Source organism: Hylobates moloch, unplaced genomic scaffold (genome assembly GCF_009828535.3).
Source record: "Hylobates moloch isolate HMO894 unplaced genomic scaffold, HMol_V3 SCAFFOLD_7, whole genome shotgun sequence".
In the NCBI taxonomy this organism is placed as follows: Eukaryota; Metazoa; Chordata; class Mammalia; order Primates; family Hylobatidae; genus Hylobates; species Hylobates moloch.
The window spans coordinates 36,824,217-36,833,464 of record NW_026652282.1 but is presented as its reverse complement, the minus strand read 5'-3'; the positions used below and the strand labels follow the sequence as shown (position 1 = coordinate 36,833,464).

Genomic DNA, 9,248 nt, shown 5'->3' with positions numbered 1-9,248 from the left:
CACCATGCCTGGCTAATTTTTGTATTTTTGTAGAGACGGGGTTTCACCATATTGGCCAGGTTGGTCTCGAACTCCTGACCTCAGGTGATCCACTCATCTTGGCCTCCCAAAGTGCTGGGATTACAGGCATGAGCCACCATACCCGGCCCACTTTTTAAAAAATAGCTTTAACATTTCATTTGATATACCTTATCTCACTCCAAAATTTGGAGGCGACTTTTTTTTTTTTTTTTTTTTTTTGAGATGGAATCTTACTCTGTTACCCAGGCTGAAGTGCAGTGGCACCATCTTGGCTCACTGCAACCTCTGCCTCCCAGGTTCAAGCAATTCTCCTGCCTCAGCCTCCCAAGTAGCTGGAATTACAGGTGCACACCACCAGGCCTGGCTAATTTTTGTATTTTTAGTAGAGGCTTCTACCATGTTGGCCAGGCTGGTCTCAAGCTCCTGACCTCAGGTGATATGCCCACCTCCCAAAGTGCTGGGATTACAGGCATGAGCCACCATGCCCAGCCTGGAGGCAACTTTCAGATGTCCATGCAAGAAAACGAAAAGGTTGGAAAAAAGAAAATAAGTAAAAGAGATTCAACCATGAGTACTGCTAATAAATGCAGTAAGACTTCATTCCTGTGGTGGGCAAAAGTGAAATCACATAGTTTTCCCAGTGTTGCTTCCAAGAAAGCATGTTTCCTAGATGCAAAAAGTATTTGTGACACTGATACCTGGGATAAATTTATACCACGGGTTCTGTTAACACTGTAGATTTCTTCAAAATTCCTGTACAGTCCGGGCACAGTGGCTCACGCCTGTAATCCTAGCACTTTGGAAGGCTGAGGTGGGTGTATTACTTGAGGTCAGTTCGAGACCATCCTGGCCAACATGGTGAAACCCTGTCTCTACTAAAAATACAAAAATTAGCCAGGAGTGGTGGCGGGCACCTGTAATCCCAGCTACTCGGGAGGCTGAGGCAGAATTGCCTGAACCCGGGAGGCGGAGGTTGCAGTGAGCCAAGATGGTGCCATTGTACTCCAGCCTAGGGGACAAGAGCGAAACGCCATCTCAAAAAATAAAAAAAATCCCCGCGCAATAAAGAGGACTGCAAATTGAGCATGGCAGCTGCTTCTGTGCTGCATATGAAAGGGAAGGCTCTGCCCAAGTGTGTTCCAATTAAAGAACTTCTACAGAAAGTCACAGCAGCAGCATTCAAGGACAAGGTTCCCTGATGAAAACTGACATGGAAATTTTAAGGGTTATTAAAATCCTGGGACATTAAGGTAATTAAGTTGAATGCATGCTGAGAATTAATATTCAAGTAACTCCAAAGTACTCTCAAAATGATGAGTTTTAAGAAGACGAAACTGAAAAGGTAGAAAATTCCTTCCAAGTTTGGGATTAGCTGAACACTGCATTTTCTGCCCAGGCAGTTATTAACTTACTTAATTGAATATTAGAAAGTGTCGACCGGGCGCGGTGGCTCACGCCTGTAATCCCAGCACTTTGGGAGGCCGAGGCAGGCGGACCACGAGGTCGGGGGTTCGAGACCAGCCTGACCAACATGGAGAAACCCTGTCTCTACTAAAAAATGCAAAATTAGCCGGGCATAGTGGCGCATGCCTGTAATCCCAGCTACTTGGGAGGCTGAGGCAGGAGAATTGCTTGAACCCAGGAGGTGGAGGCTGCAGTGAGCAGAGGTCGCGCCATTGCACTCCAGCCCGGGCAACAAGAGCGAAACTCCATCTCAAAAAAAAAAAAAAAAAAAAGTGTCTATCTCTGTCCCAGATACGAAACCTTCCAAAAGGTGCTTACAGACTAAGAATGCTTACAGACTCATGCCTGCATGAGTTATGGTTGTCTTCAGCAGGAGGGTTGTTCAGTCTCAAATACCTAAGGCTGCCATGACTACATGCTGGACTCCTGAATATTCCTGCATGCACTTTCTTCACAAAATGTGGCATTTCATGGAGGCACTTGCTCCACAGAGGAGCACGATCCTAGGATGAACAAATAGGAGAATCCCATGTTAGGAAGTACTAGGTAATCTTTACTGTTGGTTGGATATTCTAAGTTCACAACATAAAAATAAGTTTAGGCTGGACGCGGTGGCTCACGCCTGTAATCCCAGCACTTTGGGAGGCTGAGGTGGTAGGATCGCCTGAGCTCAGGCATTGGAGACCAGCCTGGGCAACATAGCGAGACTTTGTCTCTACTAAAAATAAAAATACAAAAATTAGCCAGGTGTGGTGGTGTGTGCCTGTAGTCCCAGCTATTCAGGAGGCTAATGCAGGAGGATTGCTTGAGCCCAGTGACAGAGCAAGACTGGACCCTGTCTCAAAAAAATAAAAATAAATAAAAATAAAAAAGTTTTGGACCCAACAGAGTAAAGATGTCAATTCTCCTCAAAACTGATCTATAGGTTTAGCAGCATTACCATCAGAATCCCAGCAAGATTTTTTTGTAGATAGAAAAAAAGCTTATTCTAAAATTTACGCAGAAAGGCAAAGGAACTAGAAGAGCTAAATTACTTTTGCATAACTATAATAAAGTGAGAGGAATAACTCCACTCCTACCCAACTTTAAGATTTATTATATAGATAAAAATAATTGAGGCCACATGCAGTGGCTCACGCTTGTAATCCCAGCACTTTGGGAAGCCGAGGTGGATGGATCACCTGAGGTCAGGGGTTCAAGACCAGCCTGGCCAACATAGTGAAACCCTGTCTCTACTAAAAATACAAAAATTATCTGGGTGTGGTGGCGCACACCTGTAATCCAAGCTACTTGGGAGGCTGAGGCAGGAGAATCGCTTGAACCCAGGAGGTACAGGTTGCAGTGAGCTGAGATCGTGCCACTACACTCCAGCCTGGGTGACAGAGCAAGACTCCGTCTCAAAAAAAAAAAAAAAAAAAAAAGAATTAGTGTGATATTCTGCAGGAATGGTGGAAGGATAGGCATATAGATTAATGAAACGGAATTGTGAACCTAGAAATAGACTCACACAAAGACAGCCAACTAATTTTTGACAAAGGTACAAAAGCAATTCGATGGAGAAAGAACATTCTTTTTGATGAATGATGCCGACCAGGCGCGGTGGCTCACGCCCGTAATCCCAACACTTTGAAAGGCCAAGGCGGGCAGATCACAAGTTCAGGAGATCAAGACCATCCTGGCCAACACGGCGAAACCCCATCTCTACTAAAATACAAAAAAAAAAAAAAAAAATTAGCCAGGCATGGTGGTGCGCACCTGTAGTCCCAGCTACTCAGGAGGCTGAGGCAGGGGAATCACTTCAACCCAGGAGGCAGAGGTTGCAGTGACCCGAGATCGTACCACTGCACTCCAGCCTGGCAACAGAGTGAGACTCCGTCTCAAAAAAAAAAAAAAAGAAAGAAAGAAAGAAAGAAATACTGGCCAGGTGAGGTGGCTCATGCCTGTAATCCCAGCACTTTGGGAGGCCAAGGCAGGTGGATCACCTGAAGTCAGGAGTTTGAGACCAACCTGGTCAACATGGTGAAACCCCGTCTCTACTGAAAATACAAAAATTAGCCATTAGCCGGGCATGTTGGTGGGCACCTGTAATCCCAGATACTTGGGAGGCTGAGGCACGAGAATGGCTTGAACCTGGGAGGCGGAGGTTGCAGTGAGCCAAGATCACACCACTGCACTTCAGCCTAGGCGACAGAGTGAGACACTGTCTCAAAAAAAAAAAAAAGCTGACAAATTGGACTACATCAAACTTTCAAATGTTTAAGAACAATTAAAAGCATTTGTTCTGCAAAAGACCTTGTTAAGATGAAAAGACAACTTAGATTGAGAGAAAATATTTGCAAACTGTCAAAAAGACTTGTACTTAGAATAAAGAACTCTCAAAACTCAACAGTAAAAAACTATCAATTTAAAAATAAGCAAAAGACACAGACATATATTTTACCAAAGAGGATACAAGGATGGCAAATAAGAACATGAAAAGATGTTCAACATCACCAGCCATTAGAGAAATGCAAATTAAGACAATAAGATACTACTTTACACCAATTAGAGCAGCCAAAATTTAAAAATAATGACAGGCCTGGTGTGATGGCTCATGCCTGTAATCCCAGCACTTTGAGAGTGCTGGGCGAGATGGAAGGATCACTTGAGCCCAGAAATTCAAGACTGGCCTGGGCAACATAGTGAGACCACATCTCTAAAAAAAAAAAAAAAAAAATTAGCCAGGCATGGTGGTACACACCTGTGGTCCCAATTACTCGGGAGGCTGAGATGGGAGGATGGCTTGAGCTTGGGAGATCAAGGCTGCAGTGAGCCATGATAGGGCCACTGCACTCCAGCCTGGGTGACAGAGTGGGACCCTGTCTCAAAAAATAATAATAGTAATAGTAATAACAATACCAAATGCTGATGAGGATGCAGAGAAACTGGATCTGTCCTGCATTGCTGGTAGGAATGTAAAATGGTACAGCCACTCTGAAAAATGGTTTGGCAGCGTTTTAAACTAACACATACTTAACATAGGACCCAGCAATTGGACTCCTGGGCATTTATGCCAGATAAATGAAAACTTATGTCTACACGAAAACCTGTATATAGGTTCATATGTAGCTGAATGTTCATAGCAGCTTTATTTGTAAGTCACAAACTGGACACAAGACAAATATCCTTCAACGGCTGAACGGATAAACTGCAGAATATCTATACTATTCGGCAATAAAAAAAGAACAAACTGGCCGGGCGCGGTGGCTCACACCTATAATCCCAGCAATTTGGGAGGCCGAGGCGGGTGGATCACCCGAGGTCAGGAGTTCGAGATCAGCCTGGCCAACATGGTGAAACCCCGCCTCTACTAAAAATACAAAAATTAGCTGGGTGTGGTGTTGTGCACCTGTAATCCCAGCTACTTGGGGAGAATTGCTTGAACCCTGAAGGTAGAGGTTGCAGTAAGCCGAGATCGTGCCACTGCACTCCAGCCTGGGCAACAGAGTGAGACTCCATCTCAAAAAAAAAAAAAACAAAAAACAAAACAAAACAAAAAAACAAATTATTTACAACAACTTGGATTGATCAGAGACATTATACCGAGTCAAAATAACCTAGTCTCAAAAGGTCGCATACTGCATTTATGTAACAATTTTTAAATTACATTTTAGAGATGTTAAACAGACAAGTAGTTGTCAGGGGTTAGGGACAGGTTAGGGAAGCAGGAAGGGGACAGACGGGATTTAAAAAGAGGTAGCAAGCTGAGCACTGTGGCTCATGCATATAATCCCAGCATTTTGGGAGGCCGAGGCAGGAGGATCACTTGAGGAGTTCAGTTCAAGACCAGCCTGGGCAACATAGTGGGATCCCATCTCTACAAAGGCACATGCCTGTAGTCCCAGCTACTCAGGAGGCTGAGGTGGGAGGATTGCTTGAGCCTGGCAGCTATGGTCACACCAGCCTGGGCAACCCTGTCTCAAAAAAAAGGTAGCACAAGGGAGATCATTGTGATAATGGAATCGTTCTGTGGAGGGGGTTACACAAATCTACACATATAAAACTGCACAGAACTACACACACCAGTGCATACAAATGAGTAAAACTGGTGAAATGGGAACACGGTGTGTGGATTGTACCAATGGCAATTTCCTGGTTTGTACTGCAGTATGCCAGATGTTACCATTGAGGGAAACTGGGTGAAGGGTACAGTGGAACCTCTCTGCTGTTTTTGCAACTTCCTGTGAATCTATACAGTTTTATTAGAAAATACATTTTAATTGTATAAAATCTGCTAGGAAAGGATACAGCAGCAGAAAATCTTTATAATTTCAACCAGAAGCAAAAACTAGTATTTTAGCAGGTCTCCTTCTGGTCTTCTATGTATTTTGAAAATAAGATCATTCTGCACACTGAGATGTAACCTACTTTTTTCTCTACCCATTGGAGCAATTATTTTTTCTATGTCACTAGTAATTGTCAATGGCAGCTTTATATATATGTGTGTGTGTGTGTGTGTGTGTGTGTGTGTGTGTGTATGTGTGTGTATAGAGAGATTTTTTTTTTTTTGAGATGGAACCTCACCCTGTTGCCCACGCTGGAGTACAGCGGCACAAACTTGGCTCACTACAACCTCCACCTCCCAGGTTCAAGTGATTCTCCTGCCTCAGCCTCCCAAGTAGCTGAGACTGTAAGCGCTTGCCACCACACCCAGCTAATTTTTTTGTATTTTTATTAGAGACGGAGTTTCACCATGTTGGCCAGGCTGGTCTTGAACTCCTGACCTCAGGCTATCCACCCACCTCCCAAAGTGCTGGGATCACAGGTGTGAGCCACTGCGCCGGGCCAGCACCTTAATATTCTGAATACAATATATAATATATATATTTTTTGAGATGGAGTCTTGCTCTATCACCCAGGCTGGAGTGCAATGGCACAATCTCGGCTCACTGCAAGCTCCGCCTCCTGGGTTCACGCCATTCTCCTGCCTCAGCCTCTCCGAGTAGCTGGGACTACAGGTGCCCGCCACCATGCCCGGCTAATTTTTTTTTTTTTGTAGTTTTAGTAGAGACAGGGTTTCACCATGTTAGCCAGGATGGTCCCGATCTCCTGACCTCGTGATCTGCCTGCCTCGGGCTCCCAAAGTGCTGGGATTACAGGTGTGAGCCACTGCGCCCAGCCCAATATTTTAAAACATTAATTTAGCTCCAATTCTAGTTAGAAGGAACATGGTGAGCAAAAACTAAGGCAGAGGCAGAAGCACAGGATTTGCATAGACAGTAGCATAACATTCAGCTACAGGATAAGGTCTGGGAGGCAAGTTAAAGCTGCAGTGGTAGATTAGAACCACGCCATAGGGGCCACGTAATAGAATGCCATTAATTTGTTTGCAATATCTGTTTTAATTTGGAATACAGAGATGCTTCCACAATGAAGAACCAGAAACATGATCATGGCAATGCTAAGTTTGAAACAGATGACAAAAAGAAGGGGAGCGAACAGTGGACTCCACACCTAAGCCTGCTGTATCAGAATTGCCTGGGGAGCTTTAGGAATAAAAACACAAGCAAAAACCAAAACCAAAACCACAGATTTCTGAGAACCTCAGAGGTGGAGGATCCTGTTAGGAGAGGTGCCCTAGAATCATTCCCCAGGTACTTTGTTGCAACACCAAGTTGGAGAAACACAAAAGGAAAATGGCTAGGTTCCAAGAGAGGAAAGACTAATCTAAATTAATCACTACATCTCCCAGTGCCAATACTCAAGCAGACACCAAATCAGGTTTTGATTGCACCCTGTCAACCCTCGCCTTGCACTGAAAGATCCCATCAGGTGATTGAGGTCTGGAGGACAGGTTCAGGGACCATTCTGCATACCACTGATGTTGACTGTTAGGTAAATGAGATGGGCTGTTGGGAATAGAATGAGTGGAAAAGGAAGTGAATGGAGGATTTCCAGCGAAAGATAGGAGGCACTTTACTTCTCTCGAAAAATGGAACATCTTCAATGTAACAAGACAGTAAATATCCAATAAACCATGATTGTATCTGCTTCACAGAGTAAAATAAGGACTAAAACTGGATATACATCCACAGAAAGCCTTAGAATATAGATGTCACAGTACTGATAGGCCTAATGACCCTTTGAAGAGGGGGGGAGGAAATTGGGGATGTGGCTGGTCCCATAGAGAGGAGATAGTATCTCATTTTATGTATATATTTAGTTTATCCATTTGCCAGTTGACGGACATTTTTGTTTCCACTTTTTGGTTATGATGAATAATGCTACAAAACATTCACATACTTAGCATTTTCATTTCTCCTGGGTGGAATCCTCCTAGGAGTGGAATTGCTGACTTTATCTTGTTTTGGGACACCTATTTTCTGCTCTTAAATCGTATTGGTTCGTTTTGTTTTCTCCCATGATAAACATCTTTCCAAGTCACAAAATACCCTTTCATAATACAACAGTGCTTTGTCAAAAAAGTCCTTTCTCAGAATTATCCTAAAAACCCAGTCAAGTGTATGTAGAGAAAACTCAGAGGAAAAAAAAAATGAAGAAATTGAAGAGTAGCCACATTAGAAACAATGGCACTAAACATGCTGAAAAATAGATCATAAACTGAAATGAGGACATGAAGCAAAGCAGGTTTAAACATACCCAGAATTGTATTAAAAATAGAATGAAACAGAAGCAAGCAAAACCCAGATAAGTCTTATAACTTCCAATGCCCTGTACCTACAGTAAGTAGGTATCTCTGCATTCTGGGAGTAGTGAGGCCCTATCAGCAATGTATTAATCACCATGCTCCAAAGAGCAAGCCTGTGGCCACTCAAGCAGGTCACTTAAAAGCATAGGAGCAAGGGAAACATTTTAAGCATGAAGGTTAGACACAGCTCCTATGAAGCCATTTTTAAAATCTTGAAATTCAGCCAAGAATCCAGGAAACACATCAACAGTGCCCAAGAGTGACAACTGCACTTAAGTATAATTAAAATTAAACCAGATTAATGTAGTATGTAAACATACTAAATTTGTCACCATAATCCTAACCATGCTAGACTAGAAATAATCTCAAATTTTGGCAGTTCCCCCAGAGCAGATTGTCATGTTCACTCATCACATAAAGTGGAACTTGAACTCTCCTTAGCATCGTTTCCCATGAGTCACTTTCAGCCACCGGCTATTCAATCTAGCAATCCCAAACCTTTCCATGCTTATTTTGAGACTCAAGTACCAACTACCATCATCTTTTCTATCTTCAAAATACACATGGCCATGTTTCAAAATTCTGCCCTAAAAACTTAGGCTTGAGTTCATGACTGGAAAAAGATCATCCAGAACCATGCTTCCTTACAATGCAAAAAATTCTTAATCATACTGCAAACCTTCAACTTACAGTGAAACAAAAGCTGAATACACATTAATTAGATTGAAACATACTAAACTGCTAGTATGGCCCAATCTAACCAAACACCTATGCACTTGTGGTAGCAGCCTACTGCAGCAGTATACGGTAAGCATAGACGTCTTATTACCTGTTTTCTTTCCAGATATAAGGTCTTGCTATGTTGAACAGGCTGGACTTGAACTCCTGGGCTCAAGCAATCTTCCTGGCCCTCAGCTTCCAAGTAAGCTAGCACTATAGGACTATGCAATCATCACACCCGGCCCAAATACATTCTTGATTCCTTCCCTAAGTATATACTTACCATCACTTGTTGGACTACTAAACACACTTGACTTTTATCCTGCTCATTCTTCCACTGTTCAACCATCCTTCA

The 9,248-nt window shown here is 43.1% G+C and overlaps 1 long non-coding RNA gene across 1 annotated transcript in view; it reads right to left on the bottom strand.

Annotated features, from left to right (window-relative positions):
- The window catches only part of LOC131383903 (uncharacterized), a 7,759-nt gene extending 5,778 nt beyond the window's left edge, over positions 1-1,981 (bottom strand). The window contains exon 1 of the long non-coding RNA XR_009214302.1: positions 1,821-1,981. This is a non-coding gene — a long non-coding RNA (uncharacterized LOC131383903). The remainder of the gene's footprint in view (positions 1-1,820) is intronic.
- Between the last annotated feature and the right edge of the window lie 7,267 nt (positions 1,982-9,248).